A 27,394-nucleotide genomic window follows, 5' to 3' on the forward strand; every position below is an offset into this window, starting at 1 on the left:
TAGAAACATCTGAAAGAGTATCAGAAATTCAAGCTAAGAACAATTTTACACCCTCATGTTTAGTTTGTGTTAGGTCTTGATATTCTCCTTTTTAGGATTGAATGTATGTATGAAGATTTATAGTGTTAGATGATTTGGGTGATATAGAAATTAAAAATGCAAATGCAACAGAAAACATTAGGACAGGCACAGAACCAAGTGATATTGAGAAATTCTCAATAATCCAAAATGTGTTTGCTGGAAAGCATTGAGTATATTCAGCTAACAATAATTGATGTTTGTTGGCACGACTTTGAAATAAAGACTGAAGAAAGCTTTGTTGAGCAGCAGGAAGCACTTAGGTGCACAGCATGACAATGGGATGTTCATCTGAGATCATTGCTCAGTGGAGGAAAGTGGCCATTATCCCTCTAAGTAAGTGCTTTTCTCTGATTGCACTCCCATCATAGGTAGGAACACCAAGCATTATGAACTTGTGTCCTAAGGCTTTCTGACTAAACAATAAATTTATTATTGGTCTATTCAGCGCCCTTCATGGCCACACTGAAGTTAAACTTTTGTTTTCTTGATTTCAGAGGGCTTTGTTGTTTTGTGTTTTTGTTTGTTATGTGATAAAGAACTTAAGGGTGGATAAGAACAGGACAGGATCTGTAAGGACTTCAGGGTAGGGAAAGAATGATCAACTGCATCTAAATTTAAGAATTGGTTTAAATAAAAAATATTAAGAAGGAAGTGACAAGTTTATATTGTATCATCTGTGATGTTCTGTAATATTCTTTCATGCTTAATAGTATATTTATATTTTTATTCCTAATGATGTATGTAGGTATTATTCATTGTTTTAATTGCTTTATGTGTTTTATTGAATGAATACCCTAAAACTTATGTATCTATTTTCTTATTCCTGTATAATTAGGTATATTCAACTTTGCATAATTATTTACATTATGGTAACATACACTATGTTTTTGGTGTGAGTGTAGTGAACTTTATTGATGGTATTAAAGTGAGAAGGGATGCCTAAGCCCCTCTCTTTCTTCTGGGGTTCTGGATAGAAAATGTAAGGGAGATGTTCAGTGTTGGGGACTGAGTTGGGTCAGAGATTCCTTCACAACTCAGGACCTCTCTTTCTCTTTTGTTCTTGCTGGGATGAGTGGTCCAGTGCTTATTATGCCTTAGAGGCCGTGTAGGCCATGAGGTCCACTGTCCTGCTGCTGTAGCTGTATTCATTTTCATACCAAGAAATGACCTTTACAAAGTTGGCATTGAGAGCACTGCCAGCCTCAGTATTTAAGATGGAAGAGTCAGTATCACTAAATTTACAGGCGACAACCTGGTCCTCATTGTAGCCTTGAATGTCCTTTAGTGGGCCCTTGGTTGCCTGCTTCACCATCTCCTTGATGTCATCATACCATCATTGGCAGCTTTCTCCAGGTTACATGTCAGATCCATGTCAAACACCTTGTAGATAGGAACACAGACAGCCATGACATCTAGTTCAGCTCTGGAATAACCTTGACAGAGCTTTGGCAGCACTATTAGATGCAGAGATGATGTTCTAGCCACCACACCACATATTCCCAGAAGAGCCACCCACAGTTTTCTGGATGGCAGTAATGGCACTGACTGTTGTCATGAGTTCTTCCACAATGCCAAAGTTGTCATGGATGACCTTGGCCAGAGGGGCTATGTGTTGGTGGTATATGAAGAGTTGCTGACAATCTTGAGTGAATTTTCATACTTCTAATGGTCCACACCCACCACAAACATGAGGGCATCAGCAGAAAGGGCAGAGATGATGATCCTTAGGGCACCATCTTTCAAGTGGGCTCCAGGCCTCTTTACTGGTGAAAACACCAGTAGACTTCACAACATACTCGGCACCAACATCATCCCTTTTGATATTGGAAGGATTTTGCTCCTGGAAGAAGGTGACAGCTTTCCTAGTGATAACAATTTTCCCATTCTCAGCCTTGACTGTGTGTATATGACAGTTTATAAAGTTATATACGAATGTTTTCAACTCTCTTAAGTTTCACCCAACTAAATTGCTAGAAAAGTAATTACTACAACTATCACAGTAACACTAACTACTTATAGAACCACCCGTAATTTTGAGGTGGCATTATTTTATGACTGTGTTGATAAATATTTTCCATTTAAGTTTTGTTAAGCTGATGAGAGTGAAATAGTATCTGCAATTCATACTTTTCATTTAAACATTAACAATAAAAGATATAGAGTCTCTGAATTACATCTCCAGATACCACCACATCCTAACCCGACTATCTAATTACTTTTATTATAATATGTCTAAATACAAACTTATTTTTTTGTTAACTTGTTCACATGATATGGAACTTAAGACTTTCCTGAGGAAAGGCAGAATTCCACACATGAAACACATTCTTGTTCCCCACTTTCTTTCATGAAATCTGCTTCTTATGTTCTTATATTATAAATTCTGACATGACATATTCAGTTATATTTTCTATTATTTTTCTCTTTGTTCTTAAAGTTACTATTATTTTATGCTACCTAGAATTTTTTAAAATGTGAATTCTTTCAAATATTGAAAAGGGCATTAGGGGGTTATACGTAGAATGCCATGAGTTGCATGTGGATGAACTCCCTCCTATCCCAGGGTTCAAGATTTCTCCTCAGGGTGGTGGCCTTGGAAAATCTTGTTTGAGTTATAATAGGTAAAGCTTACAGGATGGTCCTAAATATATTGAGGATATGGTCTCAGACGTCCAGTTGGAGAGATGGTTCAGTGTTGAAAGGGTATACTGCTCTTGGATCAATTCCAAGTGCATAAAGCAATTCACAACAACCTGTAACTCCAGCCTGAGAGTAATCCAATGCCTCTTCTCTCTTCTACAGGTGCCTTCACTCATTTGCACAACCGCCAACAATTTTTAATTAATCTTTTTAAAAAGAAGATATACAGATGTAAAATATGTATAGGAAAGTATTCATGATATCAATTAAAAGTGAAAATGAGAAAGGAACACAAAGAGATGCCAGACTATAGTATACATATTAGAATATAATATAGAATATAAAAACACTGATCCACTAGAATACAAAAGACAGTGATGTCACCAACATCTGCTGACAAAGGGCAGTAGGAATGCGCATATACAGTGGGTGAAATAAAAAGTACTCAGGACCATATAAAGCCAGGTAAAATTTTCTAAAATTACAAGAAGAGGCTTATCATAATATATCAGAGCCAAATAATTTAGAATTCATCAAATTAATAAAAATCTACCCAACATACAACTTTAGAGAAGCATCTGCAGCTGAAGAAGATCATGACAGAGCACTTACCCAGCATGTGGAAGGCTCCAGGATCAATCACTAGCACCTCAGAAGCAATATAAACAAAAGTTTGCAATACTGATTCTCTTTGCCACATCTAAAAGTGTACATAATATTCTTTACAGGGAAGTGAATGAGGAAAGATAGAACCATTGATATAAAGTGAATCATTAAATCATCATTAATAACAAATGGCCCACTATGTGAAGACACAGAAGAAGTCTAAATGAAAACTGAAGTTAGTCTAATAGAACCACATGCTGGATCAAAGCAATAAAACAAAGTATTGGAAAACATAAATCAACAATAATATAACGTAGTGATTACCAGGAGCAATGGCAGGAAATGAGAGAATACAAGCTGTTTAGAGAATCAACACTCTTCTGTAGGACATTATAAACACAAGTGAATGTTGTTCTGCTTGTGTCAAAATCCAATGAACTGTATTACAGACAAGCAGACTCCATGGCTGTTTGCCAAGGACTGCCACATGCTCACCTCTATTTCTGTGAGACTCCAATGATCCTAACCAGTTCCCCACCAAAGACTGTCCCTAACCACTGTCCAGCCACCACAAGTGACAGGAGGTCCCCTCAGTCCATGTGGGACTTAACCTAATCATGCCAGTCCTAGGACAGGGCTTTCCATTTGTGCTAACAAGCCTTGAGAACCAGGACAAGTCCACATTCCAGGGGAAGTTTGTTCCAACCTTGACCAAGATACTGCAGTCAGCATATTGTAGCTTACAAACAGATACTGAGCCCTCACTGGGGCTCCTCCTGGATATCCTATTGTTGTCTTTTGTCATATAGTTCCTGCAGCTTCGGATCAGCAGGTCTGGCACCTTCACATGATCCAGCAGTTCATAGATGGGGTGGATGTTGGAGTAAGCTAACTCATAGCCCTGGTTCTGGGCCTGGGTGGTAGCTGGGTTGGTCAGCCCATCAGCTTTCCCTCAACATAAACAGGATGAGCTTTCCTGCGCTTCCCCAGCTAGCTCACCCAAAGCATCAGGCAACAAAAAGAAGGGCTATTTCTCCTGCTCTCATGCCCACAGGCTAGCTCACCCACACTCACATCACCAGGACCAGCTCTCCTGTTTCTTCCAGGCATGATGTATGGCCCACTCTCCTGATTAGAAGTGCCTACATTTTGTTCCATAGATTAAGGCATGCTGTATTTTCAATCAGTTATTTTCTTTTTGATTTCTGTCTTGTCCAAGTTTTCAGTAAGTAGTGAGTATTCCAGTTTCCATAAGTTTGCTGTTTCTTTTGTTGTTTATATCTAGCTTTAATTCATGGATTTCGAGTTAGGGTTAGTGTATTAGTTTAGTTTTCTTTTGAATGTTGACACTTGCTTTGTGTTATATATAATATGTAGTCAAATTAGCAGAAAGTTCCATGGGCTGTTGAGAAGAGAGGGTATTTGTCTTAGTTAGTTACTCTTCAATTGTTCTGACAAAACACCATGACTGAGACAAGTTATAGGAGAAAAAGGTAAACCGGGTGTCTTAGTCACTGTTCTATTGCTGTGAAGAGATGCTATGACCAAGAACTCTTCTGAAGAAAGCATTCAATTTGGGGCTTTCTTACAGTTTCAAAGGTTTAGTCCATAATCATCATGGTGGGGATGACAGTCACATGTGTAGTATGAGAAAAGAAGCTGAGAGCTTGCATTGTGATTTGTTGGTCAAGAGAGAGACTCTTGGCTTGATAAGGAATTTTAAAACCTCAAAGCCCAACACCAGTGACACATATCCTCCAACAAAGCCTCATATATCTCTTTTTTTCCTTTTCAAGTTTATTTACATAAGGCATTCTATAGTGTATTTTTTAAAAAATCTTTTAATGTCTGAGGCAGCTATAATATATTAATTTTTCCATTCTCACCATTGTTTTTTAAATTTAACATTTTTAAATTTAATATAATTTCTTTATTGAATCTATGGGACCTTCATATCATGTACCCTAATTCTGCCCACCTCCCAATCCCTCCATATCCTCCACTTATCCCTGTAGTGTCCCAAAAAGAATATTTAAAAAATCAAGGGAGAACAAGAAGAAGCAAAGTTCTAGAGAGGTCCCCAGAAATCCACAATGATGCATCCACTGTAGACTACTGGCAATTGTCGAGAGAAAGCCTGATCTGAACTAGTCTGGTGATCAGATGGCCAAACATCTTAATTGTCATGCTAGAACTCTCATTCAGTAACTGATAGAAGTGGATGCAGAGATCCATGGCCATGCACCAGGTGGAGCTCCAGGAGTCCAATTGTCGAGAAAGAGGAGGGAATGTAAGAGTGTGAGTTGTTGAGACCAAGATTGGAAAAAAACACAGGGACGAATAGCCAAACTAATGTAAACACATGAATTATGAACCAAAAGCTGTGGAGTCCACAACTGGATCAGGCCCTCTGGATAAGTGAGACAATTGAATAGCTTGAACTGTTTGAGAGGCACCCAGGCAGTGGGACCCGGACCTGTTCTTAGTGCATGATCTGGCTATTTGGAACCTTGGGCTTACACAGGGACACTTTGCTCAGCCTGGAAGGAGGGGACAGGACCTGCCTGTACTGAATCCACCAGGTTTAAATGAATCCCCAGGGGAGTCTTGGCCCTGGAGGAGATGGGAATGGAGGGGAGGGGCTGGGGGAAAGGCAGAGTTGGTGTCAGGAGAGGGAAGGACAGGGGAACCCATGGATGATGTGTAAAATTAAAACACAAATATATTAAATAAAAAAGGAGAAAAAAACCCAAATTAAATGTCTCTGTCACAATAAAAAAATCAAACCAATCCAAAACAAATCAAGCAAACAAACAAAGACAAAAAGAAATATAAAGAAAAACAAAACAAACCCAACAAACCAAACCAAACCAAACCAAAAAAAACTCTTTGCTCCTCCATCTTTACCACCTCTCCAACACCTCTTCATATGTCCTGGTTGCATTGGGAGCTGCAGTGTGTGACACATTATACCCTTTTTTCCAATCAGCTCTACTTGGAAATGTTCATTGCAATGAGTCATTGGTCTGGTTCAAGGCCTCTGGTTTCTGGCACACCTTCATCCATGGATCCTCACCATCCTTCAGCCATGCTGAGTCATGGAGATCTTGTGGGTATCATTTCACCAGACCAGTCCCTTCACCAGCTCCAGCAGGTTCTAGATAGGCTAGATTTTAGGGTAGGCCAAACCCAACTTGGGTGGTAGTTGAGCTGATCTATAGGGCCATGGACCTAGACATGGCCCTTGGCAGGAACCAGGGCTGGGACAACACGATGGCCCCGGGTAGGAGCACAGGCCACTCAAATCTGCATGTCCCCCCTCTGCAGCATGTCTGCAAGACTCCAACAATGCCACAAGGGGTGGCCCAGGCCTGTTGGGCCACAGACTTCAACATGGACTCTGGCTGCAGTAGGATCATGGACCTGGACATGGTCCTCAGCAGTATCCTGGGTCTGGATGTCACCATGGTCCCATTTGGCAACACAGGCTTTCCAGATTGGCATGGCTCCAGTGGAAGTATGGCCTTTGGATACCAACACAGCTCCAGGTGGTGGCCCAAATCCTGGGAATCTGAATGGCCTTTATGTTGACAGGTACCATGGAAATCAACCCAGACTCTGGCTGCAGTAGGACCATGGACCCAGATATGTCCTCCAAGTGCAACCCTGGCCTGGATGGCACTATGGCACTGGATAGCAGTGTGTGCCATTTAGGTCTGTATGGCCCCAGATGCACCATGGCCCCAGGGAACCAATATAGTCCCTGTTGGCTGCTCAGACCCTTGAACAACCACAAAGATCCTTGTTGCAACAGGAGTCACAGACATAGTCTCAGATCCTGGTTACTCTTGGGCCACAAACTCAGACCTGGCCCTCTATAGCAGCTTAGCCCTGAATGACACCATGGCCATGCAGATCAGCATGGCTTCATAAGCAAAATGGCTCTTGGACACCTACATAGCCAGTGGTGGTGGGCCAGACACTGGGCGTTATTGTGGCCTTTTGTGGCCACATTGGTCATGGATGTCCACAAAGATCCTGGCTGTGGGAGGACCATGGACCCAGACATGGCCCATGGCAGCAGCCTAAGCCTGGACATCACCATGGCCCTGGTGACAAGAAGGCCTACTTGTCACTGCCTTTACTCACTTCTTCTGTTCCACTTCTTTCCACTGCACTGGAACCATTACTCTTTGCTTTCTCTCCCATTTCTCCACCACATAAGTGCTCATCATGATGGGACCCATCTTCTGGTCACTGCTGACTCCCCACCAGACAAGGTCTTGAGGACCCACACTTGGCTATATGTGGCTTACACCCACTTGAGCTGAGTCCTCACCATTGTTCTTATCATTTTTTTACTTTTGTCTTTTCTAATGCAATACATCCCAGCTGCAGTTTCCACTCACTCCACTCTTCCCAGTCCTCTCCCTCCCCCAGATCCACTCCACTTCTGTTTCCCTTCAGAAAAGAGCAGGCCTCCAAGGAATATCAACCAAACATGGCATAACAAGATATAGTAAGACTAGGCACAAATTCCCATATCAGGGCTGGTAAAGGAAACACACTAGGAGGAAAAGTGTCCCAAGTGTAGACAGAAGAGTCAGAGACACCACCACTACTCCAAATTTTAGGATTCCCATAAAAACACCAAGCTCACAGCTGTAACATAATTGCAGAGGACCTAGCTCAGTCCTGTGCAGGCTTTGCAATTGCCGCTTCAGTCTCTGTGAGCCCTCATGAGTCCTGCTTAGTTGATTCTGTGGGCCATGTTCCCCTGGTCCTCAACCACACTGGCTCCAACAGTTCTTCCTGCCCCCTCTTCCATAGGTTTCCCCAAGGTCCAAGGGAAGGGATCTGATGGAGATCTCCACTTTGGGATCTCTCTGTACCTAATGTTGGGCTGTGGATTTTTGTATTTACTTCCATCAGTTACTGGAGAAAGAATGGAGATTGGAACAAGTACCAATTTATGAATGTAGCAGAATGTCATTAGGAATCATTTTATTAATTTTTTTAATGCTGGAGTTCTGGGCTGTCCAGCCTTTGGTTCCTGGTCATTCTGACAGTGCCAGTCATGGGGTCTCTTTCTTGGTGTAGGACTCAAACTAGACCAGTTATTGATTGCCTATACTCACAAGTTCTTTGCCTCTATTGCCCTACACATCTTGCATCTTGTAGGTTGAAGGTTTTGTGGCTGGTTGGTGTCCCAGTCCCATCAACGGAAGTGACCTGGTTACAGGAGATGGCCAGTTCAGACTCTGTAACCTCCATTACTAGGAGCCATCTCTAGGGTCACACTTGTAGAATCTGGCAGTTTCTATTGAACTGTTTCCACATTGACCCCCAAATGCCCTCCAATTCCTGTCACCTCTTCCCATACTGTCTCCCTCCATCCTTACCCCCTCTAACAGGTTCCTTCCTCTTCCTATTCCCAACAGCCTCCAGTCCACCCACAAAATCTATTCTACTTCCCCTTCCAAGGGAGAACCATATGTCCCCCTTAGAGCATTTCTTGTTACTTAACCTGTGTGGGTCTGTAGGTTGTATCATGATTATCATTTACTTATCAGTTAATATCCAATTTTAAATGAGTACATACCTTGTTTATCTTTCTTGTTTGGGTTATCTCATTGAGGATGATTTTTGTGTAGTTTCAACCATTTGCATGCAAATTTCATGATGTTATATTTTTGGCAGCTAAGTAATACTCCATAGTGTAAAGGTACCATATTTCCTTTATCCATTCTTCAGTTGAGGGAGATATAGGAGAACTGTTTCCAGTTCCTGGAGAGTATAAATAAAGCCTCTATGAACATAATTGAGCAAGTGTCTTTGTTGTAGGATCAAGTATTATTTGGGTATATACACAAGAGTGTTATAGCAGGGTCTTGAGGTGGATCAATTTCCAGTTTTCTGAAGAAATGTCATATTGATTTCCATGGTGACTGTATTAGTTTTTACTCCCACCAGCAGTGGGGAAATGTTCCTCTTGCTCCACCTCCACTCCAGCATGAGCTGTCACCTGTGTTTTGATCTCAGCCATTTTGACAGGTGTGAGATAAAATCTCAGTGTACTTTTTTGTGAGGCAGATAATTCCTAAAGCACTGGGCCATGCCTTAAGCTAACAAAGAGCTCTGACATGCTCAGTAGTCTCCTGACCCAGAGGACCCTGAAACTGGACCCTCAAGATTATCACTATTGACATATGACCCAGAGCTAACCAGGAAACACCTAGGGCCTGCCAAAAACTACACACATAAATACCTCAGTCCTTTGTTTAATAATCAAGATTACTTACAACATCCCAGAGCCTGTGTCATTTGTTTCTGCATCTACTCATCTCTTGCTTCCAGGATCATAGACAGTGGGACCCTAGCTGCAGAGCAAGCAACACTTTTGATTTTCATTTCCCTGATGACTAAAGATATTAAACATTTGCTTATCTTCTCAGCATTTGAATTTCCTGTATTGAGAAACTCTTTGTTTAGATCTATACCCCATGTTTAAATTGGATTATTTGGTTTTTTGATGTGTTTTTTTCTTGAGTCCTTATATATTTTGTCCTCTAACAGATTTGGAGTTGGTGAAAATCTTTTCCTATAGTGTAGTCTTCCATTTTGTGCTATTGACAGTATTCTTTGTCCTGCAGAAGCTTTCTGTTTCATGAGGTCCCATTTATTAATTGTTGATCTTAATGCCTGTGCTTTGAATGTAATGTTCAGGAAGTTGTCTCCAGTGCCAAAGCTATTACCCACTTACTCTTCTATCAGAGTCAGTGTATTTGGTTTTATGTTGAGGTTTTTGATCCATTTGGACTTATGTTTTGTGCAGGTGATAAATAATGAATCTATTTGTATTCTTCTATATGCTGACATCCAGTTATGACAGCACCATTTGTTGAAGGTGCATTGCCAAATTCATTTTATAAGGTCACAGTCACCCTAAAACCTAAACCACACAAAGATTCAACAAAGAAAGAAAATTATAGACGAGTTCCTCTCAAGAACATAGGTGAAAAAATACCCAATAAAATATTTGCAAACTGAATCCTAGAACACATCAAAAAGTTCATCCACCATGACCAAGTAGCCTTTATCCCAGAAATGAGGGATGGTTTTACATATGAAAATCAATCAATGTAAGCTACCAAATAAACAAACTAAAAACAAAACAAGGAAACAAAAATGATCATCCCATTTGAGCAGAAAAATCCTTTGCCAAAATTCAACATCCTTTCAAGATAATAGTCTTGGGGAGAGTGGGGATACAAAGAATATACTGCAACATAATAAGGGCAATTCAAAAAACACCTATAGCCAACCTCCCATTAAATGGAGAGAACCTTAAAGTAATTCCACTAAAATCATATAGTGTTTGAAGTTCTAGTTAGAGCAATAAGACAACTGAAGGAGATCAAGGGGATACTAATTGGAAAGGAAGCATTCAAAGTATTGATATTCACAGATGATGTGATATTATACATATATGTGGTGGTTTGAAAGAAAATAGCCCCCATAGGGAATGATACCATGAGGAGGTATGGTTTGTTGGAGTAGGTTTGGCCTTGCTGGAGGAAGTGCATCACTGTGGGAGGTAGTTCTTGAGGTCTCTTTTGCTCAAGATATGCTCAGTGTGGTAGGCAGCTTACTTTCTGTTGCTTGTGAATCAAGATGTATAACTCATAGCTCCTTCTTTAGCACCATGACTGTCTGTATGCTGCCATGTCATGCCATGATGACAATGGACTAATGTTATGAAACTGTGAACCAGCCCCAATTAAATGCTTTCCTTTATAGGAGTTGAAATAATCATGGTGTCTCCTCACAGCAATAGAAAAATTAACTAGAGAGGAGTTGGTCCCAGGGCCTGGGATAATGCTGTGGTAGGCCTGACCATGCATGCTTTTGTTTGAAGAAATATGGTTCCTTAGGATTTTTAGAGCAAGGCTCTACCATCATATATAGACAACTATTCTCCCTTTGAAAGACAGCCTTTGGGCTGTGTCTTAGTTTAGTATTTATTGCTATGAAAGACACCATGACAATGGAATTCTTATAAACAAACATTCAATTGGGGTGGCTTACTTATAGTTTCAGATATTCAGTCCATTATCATTGTGGAGTTGAGCATGGCAACATGCAGGAAGACATAGCACTGGAACAGAGGGTTCTACCTCTTGTATGCAACAGGAAGTTAACTGACATATTCAGTGGTATACTGAGCATAAGAATCCTCTAACCTCTTCCACAGTGACTCATTTCCATCAGCAAGGCCATACCTACTCCAACAAAGCCACACCTCCTAATAGTGTCCCTCCCTATGATATTATGGGGGCCAATCACATTTAAATGACTACATTTCACTTCCTGGCCTCCATAAGCTTGTACCAATATCATAATGCAAAATTCATTTAGTCCAACTTCAAAAGTCTCCATAGTCTATCACAGTCTCAACAATATTAATAGTTCAAAGTGTCTTCTGAGATTCATGCAACCTCTTAAATGTAGTCCCTTGTAAAATCAAAATAAAAAATAGATCACATAGTTCTAGCATACAAGGTCACATGATATACATTACAATTACAAAATACAAGGAAAGGAGCATAGTGAAGAAATATTGGACCAAAACAAGACTGAAAATCAGCTGGGGAAACTCCAAACTCTACACCTCCATGTCTGATGTCAAAGTGCAGTTCAGATTTCCAACTCTGTTCAGCTTTGTTGATTGCAACACACTTCTTGTTTTTGGGCTGATTCTACACCCTGTTAGCAGCTATCCTCAACAGCTATCCCAAGACTCTGGTATCTCTAACATCTTGGGGTCTCCAAGATAATTTAGGCTTCAACTTCACACTTTCACACAATGGCCTACTTATTAGGCCTCCATTCAGGGATTCTCCTGATATATGCCAGGACTCAGTGGCTTTCTTTAGGCATGCAGGCACACTCCATAACTTGTTTCTTCTATTTTTAACTCTAAAGACAGAACCACATGTTCAAAGCTGCCAAGTTCTGCTGCTTACTGGTATTGGAAAATGGTTCCTTAATTCAATTTAATATTCATTAGCTTTCTGTCATTCACTTCATAAGCTTGGCTGCCCTGAAACTTGCTCTCTAGTCCACTCTGGCTTCATCTCAGAGATCTGACAGCCTCTGCTTCCCAGTGCTGTCATTAAAGGCATGCACCACCATACCTGGCTCTAAGCTTTTCTTTAATTCACAAGTTGGAAAGTTAGCTTGGTGGGTTCTTGCCTTAAGCTTACTACTCACTTTATTCCCTTTCTTAATCTATGTCATTGAACATGGAATACAGCTCCATTCCACTTCCTGGTGCTCCTTTCCTCCTCAAAATTTACTTTTCGTAGTTTATGCTGCTTATCTTGCTCCTTTTCATTATAAACCTTCATTAGAGTTATCACTAATGTCCACACTACAGAGTTTATATTAGGCTGTTTTGAGATTCCTTCTGCCAATGAAATTAATCTAAACCAATTCCCCTTAGCCTCACGCAGACACTTTGGACAAGGGCAAAAGGCCACATTCTAAAATTCTCTTCTGAAACATTTTGAATGAGCCTCAGACATGCTAAATAACTCTTAGCACCTTTGTCTTTGATGCTTCTACTAGTATGGTGCAGTAATCCATGTTTAAAACATTATGCTGCTTTCATAACTTAAGGTACCAAAATCCAAAGTTCTACAAACACTTGATCAGGAACATCACAGTAATATCCCTTCCCTGGTACCAACTTCTGTCTTAGTTAAGATTTTTATTTTTTGCTTTGAAGAGATACCATGACCATAGCAACTCTTATTAAGAAAACATTTAACTGGCAAGCACAAGGCCCTGGGTTTGATCCTCAGCTAAAAAAAAAAAAAAAGACATGTGCCAAGAAAACATTTAATTGGTATGGCTCACTTACAGTTTAGAGGTTTAGTCCATTATCATCATGATGGGGAACATGGCAGTATGCAGGCAGACATAGTGCCAAAAGCACTTCATTTTTCAGGCAACAGGAAGTTAAGTGACACATTAGACATTATTCTGATTATAGGAAATCTTAAAGCTCATCCCCACAGTGATACACTTCCTCCAACAATGCCAAACCCTCACCAACAAAGCCACATCTCCTAATAGTGACACTCCCTATGAGATTATGGGAGCCAATTACATTCAAGCTACCCCAGCTTGGAATTGGGTCTTAGTGGAAACTGCATGTTTGACAGTAGACCACCAAGATACCACAAGACCTGAACTGCTGATCCATAAGCTGGGTGCTATCATACCCACTCAGTCATAAAGTAGTATGTGCTTAAACACATTCTATTATCAAATGGAAGTGGTATATATGACATTGGTCCTGAGCAAGTCATAAAGGCACAAAAAAAGCTACATGAAGAAGTTGCCCAAATGTCTATAGTTTCTTCTCCTATTACAATACTGTCTGCTGCCAAACATCCAACTATTGCCCTCATAGAATGTTTCATAGAATAAGTTGACTGAGGAAAGGAAGACTAGGGCTTGGCTCAAGAGGGTTCATAGAAGAATAATATTTATATATGATGGAGAGATTGTTCCTGTGATATTTTGGTGAAGAATGTGGCTTCTTTTTGCCCTTGTCTGAAGAGTCTGCCTGAGGTGAAAGTGAAGGGATTTGGATTAATTCTTTTGGCAGAGGAAATCTCCAAACAGCCTAGTATTGACTCTGTCATGTGGTTGGTAGTATTAACTCTAAAAAGATTTATAATGAAAAGGAGCAATCTGAGAAAGGAAAATACAAATATATAATTTGAGGACAAAAGGAACAGCAGGAAGTAAAATAGAGCTATGTGCTGTGTTCAAGGAGTTAGTGGGATCAGGTTCATGATGGGAAAAACCATGTAGATAGCTGATCCAAGCTATTGGGAGCTCATTGACTCTGGACTGACAGCTGGGGAGCCTACATGGACAGCACTAGGACCTCTGAATTTGGGTTGCTTGATGTGTTTGTGGGCTCATTGTGGGCAATTAGAACAGGATTTATCCAAGGTATAGGAGCTGACTTTTTAGAGCCCATTCCCTATGGTGCAATGCCATGATGCAGGGTGGAGGGGCTTGGTCCTGCCCCAACTTGGTATGCCCAAGAGCGGCCTTATCTCCTACAAGGAAGGGATGTGAGGAGGGGGAAAGGGAAAGAATGGAGAGAGAGAAGGGAAGGGAGGGGAACAGGGATTGATACATATAATGAAAAAATTTTAAATAAAAAAGAAAAAAAGAGTGTACAAATTTTCAATTATTTGATGACTTTAAGGAAATATTTTTAAATGTGATACATGTTTTCCCTGCGTTAGGAAACAGAGTAAGTGGGAGATAATTTTGTTAATTAATAAAAATTTATGGATAATATTAAAGAAATCCAAGTTTGTTTGATAAAGCCAAGAGGAATTATTTATACTTTTGCCTAAAAGTATAAGTGTATAATTTTATGTTGTTTATGTTATATATAAGTGGCTTAAAATACCAAACCTATGAATAATAAGTATAGAGGAAGGAGAAGAAACCCAAGACAAAGACACAGATTTTTTTTAAAAAAAATCATTGAAGAAAATTCCCCAATCTAAAGCAAGAGCTACCTATCAAGGTGTAAGAGGCATACAGATCACTGAATAAACACAACCAGAAAATAAACTTCCTGTGATAAAGTAATAATCAAAATACTAAAGATACAGAACACAGAAAGGATATTAAAAGTTGCTAGGGAAAAACATCAAGTCACCAAATAAAGGCAAACCTTTTAAAATAACACCTGATTTTCAAGGGAGATTTTCTATAAGCTCTGAGATGCAGACTACTATATACAGCAAAACTATAAATCACAATCAATAGAGAAAGAATACCATTTCATGATTCAATATATAATCATTTTTGTCTACCAATTCTACTCTTAAAAGGCACACAAAAGAAAAACTTCAGTCTGAAGAGGTTAACTACCCCCAAGAGAACACAAAGAATTATTGTGTGACCAAAATTTTTCTGAGAAGATACAACACACACATCAACTCACCAAAGAAAGGGATGGGATGACAGATCAAAATGCAAATACCACCAAAGTCCAACTTGGTGAACCAATGAGTTTTATTGAGGTTAATTACAGGAATATGGGAGTGGGTTACATACAGGACCAGAAATGATTCAATGAAAGCCACACCAAAGCCCAGCACAGCATGGGTGAAATCTCACAAAAGCTATGAAACTGGAGCACACTGTACAACTTTCAGGAAGCTCAGCTAATTTCTGCTTCTTCTAGTCATGTTTTCTGGTCTTCAGGTAATCCCTAAGGCTATTTTCAGTAGCTTACCTTACTGCTTAAGGAACTTCCCTGAAGGATGGAAATTTTCAGTTTAAGAGGAAACACAATTCAGAAATAAATAACCCAAGAACAGTGAAATCAAAAAAGGAAGAGAAAATATCCTTACCATAACAAAAATAACAGGGATCAATATGCATTGCTTATTTACAACTCTCAAAATTAATGGTTCAATTCCCCAATAGAAAGATATAGAATAACAGATTTGAGCGAAAAGTTGATCAATCTTTCTGTTGCATTCAAGAAACATGCCTCACCATCAAGAACAAACATCACCTTAGGGTAAAAGGCAGAGTAAAGGTACTCTAAGTAAATGGGCCAAGAAGAAAGTAGAAATAGCTATGGTAATATATGACAAAAGAGACTTCAAACCAAAATTAATCGGAAGAGATAGGGAAGACTAGAAACTCCAGCTATACTAAATACCCATTAAAGGAAAAACCCACAAAGAGGATATTATGATACTAACATTTATGCATCAAATGCAAGGGTACCTAAGTCACAAAAGAAACAATATAGTACTGGTTTTGTATGTCAACATGACACAAGCTGGAGTCATAAGAGAGGAAGGAGACTCAGCTAAGGAAATGACTCCATGGGATCCAGGTGTAAAGCATTTTCTCAATTAGTATTCAAAGGGGAACACCCAGCTCCTGGTAGGCAGTGACATCACTAGGCTGGTGATTCTGGATTCTATAAGAAAGCAGACTGAGCAAGCCATGGAAAGCAAGGCAATAAACAGCATTCCTCCACAGCCTATATACCAGCTCCTGACTCCAGAACCCTGCCCTGTTTGAGTTCCTATCCTGACTTTCTTCAGTCATGAAGTAGAATTATAAGGAAAATGTAGAAGTATAAGGAAAATAAACCCTTCCCTGCCTTGATTTTTGGTCATAATGATTTACATCAGCAATAGCAACCCTAAGACAATTAGTACAGCTAAAACCACATACTGATTCTAAGATGGGATTGTGATATCAAGACCCACTCTCACCAGTAGAGAGATGATCCAGGCAAAAACTAAACAGAAGCACTTGAATCAGATAATGCCATAAATCAAATGGATCTAATAGACATCTACAGAACATTCTACTCAAACACTGAATAAATTCAGATGGTTTGAGTGGGAATTATTTCCACAGGCTCATATATTTGAATGCTTGTTCCCCAGTTGGTAGAACTGTTTGAAAAGGATTAGTAGGTGTGGCCTTATTGGAGGAGGTGTATTCATGGCAGTGGGTTTCAAGGTTTCAAAATTCCACACTGTTCTCAGTTAGCTTTCTCTGCCTCACATCTGTGAATGATATGAAAGCCCTCAGTGATTGCTCCAGTACCTAATGTATGACTGCATTCTGCCATGCTTTTTGCAATGATAATCATAATCTCACCCTGTGAGAATGCAAGGTTACCAAGGAGTGGCACTAATTAAAAAAGATTAGGAGGATTAAGAGGTGTGGTCTTGTAGATTGTTTTTGATGGGATGACCACTTTTACTATGTCAACCCTATTTATCCATGAGTATGGAAGATCTTTCCATCTTCTGATACCTAGTTCAATTTTTTTCTTCAAAGATTTTAAGCTTTTAACATACAAGTCTTTCACTTACTTGGTTAGAATTACCTCAAGATATTTTGTATTATTTGTGGCTCTTGCAAAGTGTATTTTTTCCTGATTTCTTTCTCAGTGCATGTGTCAAATGTATACAGGAGAGCTACTGATTTCTTTGAGTGAACCTTATAACCAGCCACTTTACTGAAGGTATTTATCAGTTGTAGGAGTTCCTTAGTAGAATTTTTGAGGGTGCTTACTACCTTAGTTAGGGTTCCCATAGCTGTGAAGAGATACTATGACTATAGCATCTCTTGTAAAGAAAAACATTTAATTGGGACTGCTTACATTTTCAGAGATTTAGTCCATTATCATTATGGCACAACATAGCAGCTTACATGTAGTTATGTTACTGAAGAAGGAGCTGAGAGTTCTATATCTTGATACACAGACAATAGGAAGTAAACTTTCTATCACACTGAGCATAGCTTGAACAATGGAGACCTCAAGGTCCATCCCCACAGTGACACACTTCCTCCCACAAGGACATACCTACTCCAATGAAGCTATACATTCTAATAGTTCCACTTCTTATAGGGACCATTTTCTTTTAAGCTATAACATTCCATTCCCTGGTGCCCATAGGCTTGTCATACTGTAAAAAAAAGCATTCAATCTAACTTCAAAATTCCCCATTGCTGTGGGATGTTCTGTATGCTGTGAATGTGTTTCCCTGATTGATTGATAAATAACATGGTGACTGGCCAATAGTGAGGCAGGAAGTATAGGTGGGATAAACAGACTTGGGGAATTCTGGGACCAGGAAGGCTGAGTAAGCAGACACCAGCACACTATCCAGGGAGCAGAATGTAATGATACTCAAGCAAAGCCATAGAACACGTGGCAACATATAGAATAAAAGAAATGGGCTGAGTTTAAATGTAAAAGCTAGTCAGTGGTAGGCCTAACCTAATGGTCAAGCAGTTTTAATTAATATAAGCTTCTAAGTGATTATATAAGTGGCTATGGGGTACATCAGGTTGGCAGGATCAGAAAAAACTTTAGCTACACTCCATAGTCTATAACAGTGTCAAACTTATTTAAAAGTCTAGAGTTCAAAAGTCTCTTCTGAGATTCATGCAATCTTTTAATTGAAATCCCCCATAAAATCAAAATTCCAAAGCAGATAGCATACTTCCAACACATAATGACACATGATATACATTACCTTTTCAAAATGTATCGAAGAGAACATAGTGAGGAAACATTGTACCAAAACAGAACCAAAAACCAACTAGGCAAACACTAAACTGCATCTCCATATCTGATATCAAAACAATCTTCACGCAGGGCAGTGGTGGCTCATGTCTTTAATCCCAGCACTCAGGAGGCAGAGGCAGGCAGATTTCTATGAGTTCAAGGCCAGCATGGGCTACAGAGTGAGTTCCAGGAAAGGTGCAAAGCTACATAGAGAAACCCTGTCAAAAAACAAAAACAAAAACAAAAAAGCAAGAAAAAACATTCAGATCTCCACCTATTTTCAGCTTTGTTGACTGCAACACATTTCTCTCTCTTGGGCTGGTTTTACTCCCTGTTAGCAACTCTCCTCAGCAGATATCCCACATCTCAAAGGCAATCCAGGCTTTACCTATACAGCTTTGTACAATGGTTTATCTAAGCCTCTACTCAGGGAAGGCACTGATGCATGCCTGGCCTCAGCAGCTTCCCTTAGTAGCAAAGGGAGTTTTCACTACTCCTTTCTTCTATCTTTCACTCTCTAAAGACAGAATCATGTGGCCAAAGCAGCCAAATTCCCCTGATTGTTGGAGCTGGAACATGCCACCCATTGTTTAGTTACATCTTCAACACCTTCTGTTTTCCATTGTTTCCTTCACTTCCTCAGTTGGCTGTTCTGGAACTTGCTTTATAGACCTGGCTGGATTTAAATCCAGAGAACTCTCAATTACGTCTTCACCAGGTTTTCTTTTGATGGTTTCCTTACTGAATGAGCTTGGCTGTCCTGGAATTTGTTCTGTACACCAGGATGTCCTCAAACAAAGAGATACACCTGTCTTTGCTACCAGAGGGCTGGTATTAAAGGCATGAGCCACCACACACAGCTCTAAGCTTTTCTTTAATGCATTTACAGAAGTTGGAAGCATAGCTGAGTGAAATCTTGCTGAATGATACCATTCCCTTTATTCCATTTCTAAATCTCTTTATCACCTTGAACACAGGACTCAGCTACATTATACTTCCTGGTGTTTCTTTTATCCTCAAATTGTATTATTTTGTATTTTCCTTTCTTGGCTTGCTCTTTTCCATTATAAATATTTATTAGAGATAGCACTACTAACCACATGACAGAGTCAATACTAGATTTCATCTGCCAATGGAATTAATCCAAATCTCTTCACTTTTGTGTCAGATAGACTCTTCAGACAAGGGCAAAACCAACCACAGTCTTCACCAAAATATCACAAGAACAATCTCTCTGCCACATATTAATGTTCTTCTCTTGTGAAACCTCTTGAGCCAGGCCCTAGTCTTTTTTTCCTCAGTCAGTTCATCGTATTAAACACACCATAAGGCTATAGTTGGATGTTTGGCAGCAAACAGTATTATATGTAACAGAAGAAACTATAGACATTCAGGCAACTTCTTTATGTAGATTGCTTGTGCCTTCAGGACTTGCTCAGGACCAATCGCATATATACAACTTCCATTTTATAATAGATTGCTGCTATGCACATCCTTCTTCATGGCTTTGTGGGTCTGATAGCACCTAACGCATGATGGGTAGTTCAGGTCTTATGGTAACTTGGTGGTCCATTGTCAAATGTGTAGTTTTCACTAAGACCCAATACCAGGCTGTGGTAGTTTGAATGTATTTGGCTCTCATACTCTCATAGGCTGTGGTATTTTTGAGAGATGTGGCTTTGTTAGTGAGGTTTTGACATTGTTGGAGGAAGTGTGTCACTGTGGGGGTGGTCTTTGAGATTTCCTATGCTCAGAATACTGCCTGATGTGCCAATTAACTTCCTGTTGCTTGAAAAATGTATGACTTTCATCTACTCCAGAACTATGTCTGCCTGCATACTGCCATGCTCTCCATCATGATGATAATGAGCTAAATCTCTAAACTGTAAGTGAGCCACACCAATTAAATTATATCTTATTAAGAATTGCTATGGTCATGGTGTCTCTTTATAATAATAAAGTATTGGAAGCAGGGAAGGGATATTGCTGTGATGTGCCTGATCATGTATTTGTTTGAAGATCTTTGAATTTTGGTATCTTGAGTTATGAAAGTAGTAGACTGCTTTTAGAACTGCTTACTAGGCCATTCTAGTAGGAGCATGAAATACAGAGGTGGTGAGAATTATTTTAACTTTCTGCAGCTCACTCAAGATGTTTTACAGAAAAAAACTTTAGTATGTTGCCTTTTGCCCTTGTCCAAAGTGTCTGCCTGAGGCTAAAGGGAAGTGGTTTAGATTAATTTCATTAGCAGAAGAAATCTCCAACAGCCTAATATAGACTGTGTAGTGTGGACATTAGTGATAATTCTAATGAACATTTATAATGAAAAGAAGCAAACTGAGCAGGGAAAGTTATAGAAAGTAAATTTTGAGGAGAAAAAGAGCACCAGGAAGTGGAAAGGAGCTAAATTTTGTGTTCAAGGAGATAGATTAAGAAATGAGATAAACAGACAGATAAAGAAATCAGAGAAACATCACCCTTTAGAATAGCAAGAAATAATATAAAATACAAAAATCACTTGCTAACTAAGCAAGTGTAAGAACTGAATGACAAGAACTTTAAGTCCCTAAAGAAAGAAATTGAAGATATTAGATAATATAAAGATCTCCCATGCTCATGAATAGGTAGAATTAAAATAGTAAAAATAACAGTCTTACCAAAAGCAATCTACAGATTCAATGTAATTCCCATCAAAATCCCAATACAATTCTTCATAGACCTGGAAAGTTTAGTACTCAACTTCATATGGAAAAACAATTAAAAAAACCCAGGATAGCTAAAACAATCCAATACAATAAATCAACCTCTGGAGGCATCATAATCCCAAGCCCTACTATAGAGCAACAGTAATAAAAACAGCTTCATACTGGCATATAAACTGATATGTGGACAAATGGAATTGAATTAAAGAAGCTGACATTAACTTGCACATGTATGAACACCTAATTTTTTACAAAGAAGCCAAAACTGTACAATGGAAAAAGAAAGCATCTTCAACAAATGGTGCTATCATAAATGGATGTCAACATATGATATGGATGCAAATAGATCCATGTCTGTTACCTTACACAAAACTTAAGTCCAAGTGGATCAAAGACCTCAACATAAATCTGGTTACTCTGAACCTGATAGAAGAGAAATTAGGAAGTCATCTTGAATGCACTGGCATTGTAGATCACCTCCTAAATATAACACCAGTAGCATAAACACTGAGAGCAACAATGAATAAATGGGACCTCCTGAAGCTGAGACGCTTCAAAGGACATGGTCAATAATACAAAATGACAGCCTACAGAATGGGAAAACATCTCCACCAACCTCACATCTGACAGAGGGCTGATCTCTAAAATATATAAAGAATTCAAGAAACTTGACATCAAAATACTGAACAATACAATTAAAATATGAGCTACAGAACTAAACAGAGACTTCTCAACTGAAGAATCTCTAACAGCCAAAAGACATTTAAGGAATTCAACATCTTTAGCCACCAGGGAAATGCAAATCAAAACAACTCTGAGATACCATCTTATACCTGTAAGAATGGCTAAAATCAAAACCACTAATGACAGCTTATCTTGGAAAGGATGTGGAGCAAGGGGAACACTCCTCCACTGTTGGTAGGAGTGCAAACTTGTACAGCCACTTTAGAAATTAGTATGGCAGCTTTTCAGAAAAGTGGGAATCAATCTACCTCAAGACCCAGCTATACTACTCTTGGGCATATACCCAAGGAATGCTCAATCATACCACAAGGACACATGCTCAACTATGTTTATAGCAGCATTTTTCATAATAGCCAGAACCTGAAAACAACCCAATGCCCCCCAACAGAAGAATGGATAAAGAAAATGTGGCATATATACACAGTGGACTACTACTCAGCAGTAAAAATACAACACAACACAAAACAATGACATTATGAAAATTTCTGGCAAATGGATTGAACTAGAAAATAAAATCCTGAGTGTGGTAACCCAGACTCAGAAGGACAAACATGGTCTGTACTCATTCATAAGTAGAAACTAGATATAAGGCAAAGATAACCAGACTACAACCCACAGCTCCAGAGAAGCTAGCTAACAAAGAACACCATGGATCACCCTGGTTCTGGGAAATAGATGAGATCTCCATGAGCAAACTGGGTGTGAGGGTATTCAATGGAGGGTAGGGGGATAGGGGATGAGAACATAAGGGAAAGAGACGATTGAGCTGGAAAAAAGACAGAGTGGGACAGCAATGAAAGAGATACCTTTAGAAAGCGAGACATCATAGGGCTAGGGAGAAACAGGATGCTAGAGAAGTTTCCAGGAATCTACAAGGATGATACCACCTTAGAATACTAGCAATAGTGGAGAGGGTACCTGAACTGGCCTACCCTGGCAATCAGATTGGGGAATACCCTAACTGTAATCATAGAGCCTTCATCCAGTAACTTATGGAAACAGATGTAGAGATTCACAGCCAAGCTCCATACTGATTTCCAGGACTCCAGAGAGAGAAGAGGGATTCTATGAGCAAAGGATATCAAGATCATGATGGAGAAACCTACAGAGACCACCAAACCAAACTATTGGGAACTCATGATCTGTGGACAAACAGCTATGGAGCCCCTTGGGACTGGACTGAGCCCTCTGCAGAGGTGAGACAGTTGTTTAGCTTGACCTGCTTAAGGGGCCTCCTGGCATTGGGATCAGGATCCATCCTTGGTATATGAGCTGACCTTTTGGAACTGAGTGCCTATGGTGGGACACCTTAAACAGTTTGGTGCAAGGGTAGGGGCTTGAATCTGCCTTAACTGAGTGTACCAGGATCTGCTGAATTCCCATGGAGGCCTTGCCGTGGAGGAGGAGGGAATTTGGGGTAGGTTGTGAGGAAGGGTAGCGGGCCATTGGAGCAAGAAGAGGGAGAATATGTGGTTGGTAAGTAAAATGAATAGGAAATTTCCTAATAATAAAAAAGAAAATCATAAGTAAAAAGAGAAAAGACAAACAAGGATGAGTAATATTCCTAAAGAGTAGATGGGAGGAAACAATCAAATCCATGGCTGAAATCAATAAAATAGAACCAAACAACAACAAAAGAAAAAATTACTAATAATCATTGAAAAAGAGTTGGTCTTATGAAAAAATATTTATGATTGAAAAACACTTAACCAAATTAAAGAAAAGACTGAGAAATAATTTCCAGATTAATATAGTTGTAAATGAAAAGAGAGACATTATTATAGATAATGAGGAAATTCAGAAGATGATAAGAACAATCTTTAAAAATATATATTCTGCTAAGCCTAGTGGCACATGCCTTCAATTTTATAATTCAGCAGGCAGAGGCAGATGAATCCCTTTGAGTTCAGGGCCTGTTATTTTGTTGTTGTTGTTTTTAAAAATGTTCTTGTTTCTGCATTTGAGATTTGCATACCAGCAGTTAGTTTGTTGGATGAGGTTTTTTTCTCCTTTTTGTTTTATTTGTCTTTCTTCTTTCAGCAGTGATGTCTGTAGCTTTAAAATAGGAGCTAATTCATATCAGGGTTAAGATGTGCATGTCCTCTGTTGGTATTTAGTGCTATAACCTCTGTCCCAGGTATTCTATTTGTCAGCTACAATATGGTGCCTGCAGTATCTCGGTAAGGAAAGTTTGGAACAAACTTCCCCTGGAGTGTGGGCTTGTCCTGATACTCAAGGCTTGATAGCACAAACAAAAAGCCCTGTCCTAGGGCTGGCATGACTAGGGCAAGCCCCACATGGACCAAGGGGTCTGGACCTCCTACCACTGGTGGTGGTTGGAAAGTGGCTAGGGACAGTCTCTGGAGGGGAACTGGTTAGGATCACTGGAGTCTCACAGAGATAGAGGGGGGCAGTAGGCAGCTGCCAGTCCTTGGCAAGCAGCCATGGAGTCTGCTTGTTGGGAATGCAGTTCAGTGGATTTTGACACAAGCAGAACAACATTCACTGGTCTTTATAATCTCCTGCAGAAGAGTGTTGATGCTATAAACAGCTTGTATTCTCCCATTTCCTGCCATTGCTCTTGGTAATTACTACTTTCTCTCAATGTAGATTTATGTCTTCCAATACTTTATTTTATTGCTTTGATCCAGCATGTGGCTCTACTAGACTAACTTCATTCAGTTTTCATTTAGACTTCTTTCATGTCTTCTCATAGTGGGCCATTTATAATTAATGTTGATTAATGATTAATTTTATATGGATGGTCCACTCTTTCCTCATTCACTTACCTGTAAAGAACATTTTGCACACTTCTAGATGTAGCAAAGAGAATCAGTATTGCCAAATTTTGTTTATATTACTTCTGAGGTGCTAGTGATTGATCCTGGAGTCTTCCACATGCTGGGTAGTTACTCTGTCATAAGCTTCAGCTCAGATGCTTCTGTAATGTACATTGGGTAGATTTTTATTAATTTGATAAATTCTAAATAACTTGGCTATGGTATTTTATGATAAGCTTATTTTTATTGTATTTTTAATAATTTTTATCTGGCTTTACAAGTTCCTGAGTACTTTTTTAATTTCACCTACTGCATATGAGCATTCCTGCTGCTCTTGTTGGCAGATGTTGGTGCCATTGGTGTTTTTATATTCTCGTGGACAAATGTTTTTATATTCTAATATATATTCTATATTCTGGCATCTCTTTGTGCTTCTTTTTAATTTTGACTTTTAATGGATATCATGAATACTTTCCTATACATATTTTACATTGGTATATCTTCTTATTAAAAAGACTATTTAAAAATCGTGGAGGGGAGCTGCACAGTGATGGCACACATCTTTTATCCCAGCACTCAAGATGCAGAGGCAGGTGGATCTTTGTGAGTTTGAGGCCAGCCTGGTCTACAAATTGTGATCCAGTACAGATTCCATAGCTACACAGAGAAACCCTGTCTTGAAAACCCCCCCCCCCCAAAAAAAATTGTGGGTGTGTGTGCAAGTGAGTGACGATAGCTGCAGAGGCAAGAAGAGGGCATAAGATTACCCTCAAGCTGGAGTTACAGGTTGTTGTGAATTTCTTTACATACTTGGAAATGATCCAAGGTCTTTTGTAAGAACAGTATGCACTTTCAACATTGAGTCAACTCTCCAACTGGACATCTTAGACCATACTCTCAATATACTTAGAACCATCCTCTAAGCTTTACCTGTTACAACTCAAACAAAATTTTCCAAAGCCACCACCCTGAGGAGCAATCAATAGTCACATGAAACCTGGGAAAAGAAAGAATTCATCTACATCCAAATCATTGCATTCTACCTACAACCCCCTAAAGATGATGCCCTTGTTAATTTTTAAAACAATACACATTTAAAAAAAAATATAAGTAGCATAAAATAATTGTAGCTTTAAGAACAAAGAAGAAAATTATAGAAAATGTGACTGAATAAGTTATGTTAGAATTTATAATATAAGAACATAAAGTGCAGAGTTCATTAAAGAGAGAGAAACAAGAATGTGTTTCATGTGTGGAATTCTTCCTTTACTCAGGAATGTCTTAAATTCCATTTCATATGAACAAGTATAGCTAGAGTTTTTCTGGTCCTGCCTGGCCTACAGTCAGGATAAATCTCTCTCACCTGCCAGTCCTGCAGCTGCTCACACCCAACCAAGTAAACACACAAAGACTTATATTGCTTACAAACTGTATGGCCGCAGCAAGCTTCTTGTAATTTAGTTCTTATATCTTAAATTAACCCATTTCTATTAGTCTATAAGTTGCCACATGGCTTGTGGCTTACTGGTTCCTTACATCTTGCTTGTCAGAGCAGTGACTGGCAGTGTCACTCTGCCTCAGCCTTCCACTTCCCAGAATTCTCCTCTCTCCTTGTCCTACCTATATTTCCTGCCTGGCTACTGGCCAATCAGTATTCTATTTCTTAACCAATAAGAGCAACACATTTAACATACAGAATATGCCACAGCAAACAAGATAACAAAAGTTTGTATTTAGAGATATTTTTTTCTCCTTTTTTATTTATTATATTTGTTATATATGTTTTATTTATTATATATTATTTATTACATCAGCCATGTTTTCACCTGTCCTCCCCCCTCCTGCACCTACCCCAAACTTCCTGCCAGTCCCTCCCCTCCATTCCCATCTCTTCCAGGGCCAAGACTCCCCTGGGGATTCAATTCAACCTGGTGGATTCAGTACAGGCAGGTCCAGTCCTCTCCTTCCAGGCTGAGCAAAGAGTCCCTGGGTAAGCTCAAGGTTCCAAACAGCCAGCTCATGCACTAAGGATAAGTTGGGTCCCCACTGCCTGGGTACCTCCCAAACAGTTCAAGCTATTCAATTGTCTCACTTATCCAGAGGGCCTGATCCAGTTGGGGGCTCCACAGCTTTTGGTTCATAATACATGTGTTTCCATTAGTTTGGCTATTTGTCCCTGTGCTTTTCCAATCTTGTTCTCAACAATTCACACTCTTACCGCCCCTCTTCTTTATCAACAATTGGACTCCCAGAGCTCCACCTGGGGTCTGGCCAAGGATCTCTGCATCCACTTCCATCAGTTATTGGATGAGAGTTCCAGCACGACAGTTAGGGTGTTTAGCCATCTGATCACCAGACTATGTCAGATCAGGCTTTCTCTTGACCATTGCCAGTAGTTTACAGTGGAGGTGTCATTGTGGATTTCTGGGGACCTCTTTAGCACTCTGCTTCTTCCTGTTCTCATGTCTATTATTCCTCATTCTACCTTTCTGTTCTTGATCTAGCTGGGATCTCCTGCTCTCCTAAGCTTTCTTTCCCTCAAACCTTGCCCTTCATTACTCCCACTGTCATCCAGGTTGTTAATGTAGATCTCATCCATTTCTCTGTCATTGGGCAATCCCTGTGTCTTTCCTAGGGTCCTGTTTGCTAGGTAGTCTCCCTAGATTTGGGTATCAGTCTAGTCA

The 27,394-nt window shown here is 39.6% G+C and overlaps 1 pseudogene; it reads right to left on the reverse strand.

Annotated features, from left to right (window-relative positions):
* Nucleotides 1–1,168: 1,168 nt before the first annotated feature.
* On the reverse strand, nucleotides 1,169–3,421 carry LOC118594742 (annotated as a pseudogene).
* Between the last annotated feature and the right edge of the window lie 23,973 nt (nucleotides 3,422–27,394).

This window comes from Onychomys torridus, chromosome 1 (assembly GCF_903995425.1).
Source record: "Onychomys torridus chromosome 1, mOncTor1.1, whole genome shotgun sequence".
Lineage (NCBI taxonomy): Eukaryota > Metazoa > Chordata > Mammalia > Rodentia > Cricetidae > Onychomys > Onychomys torridus.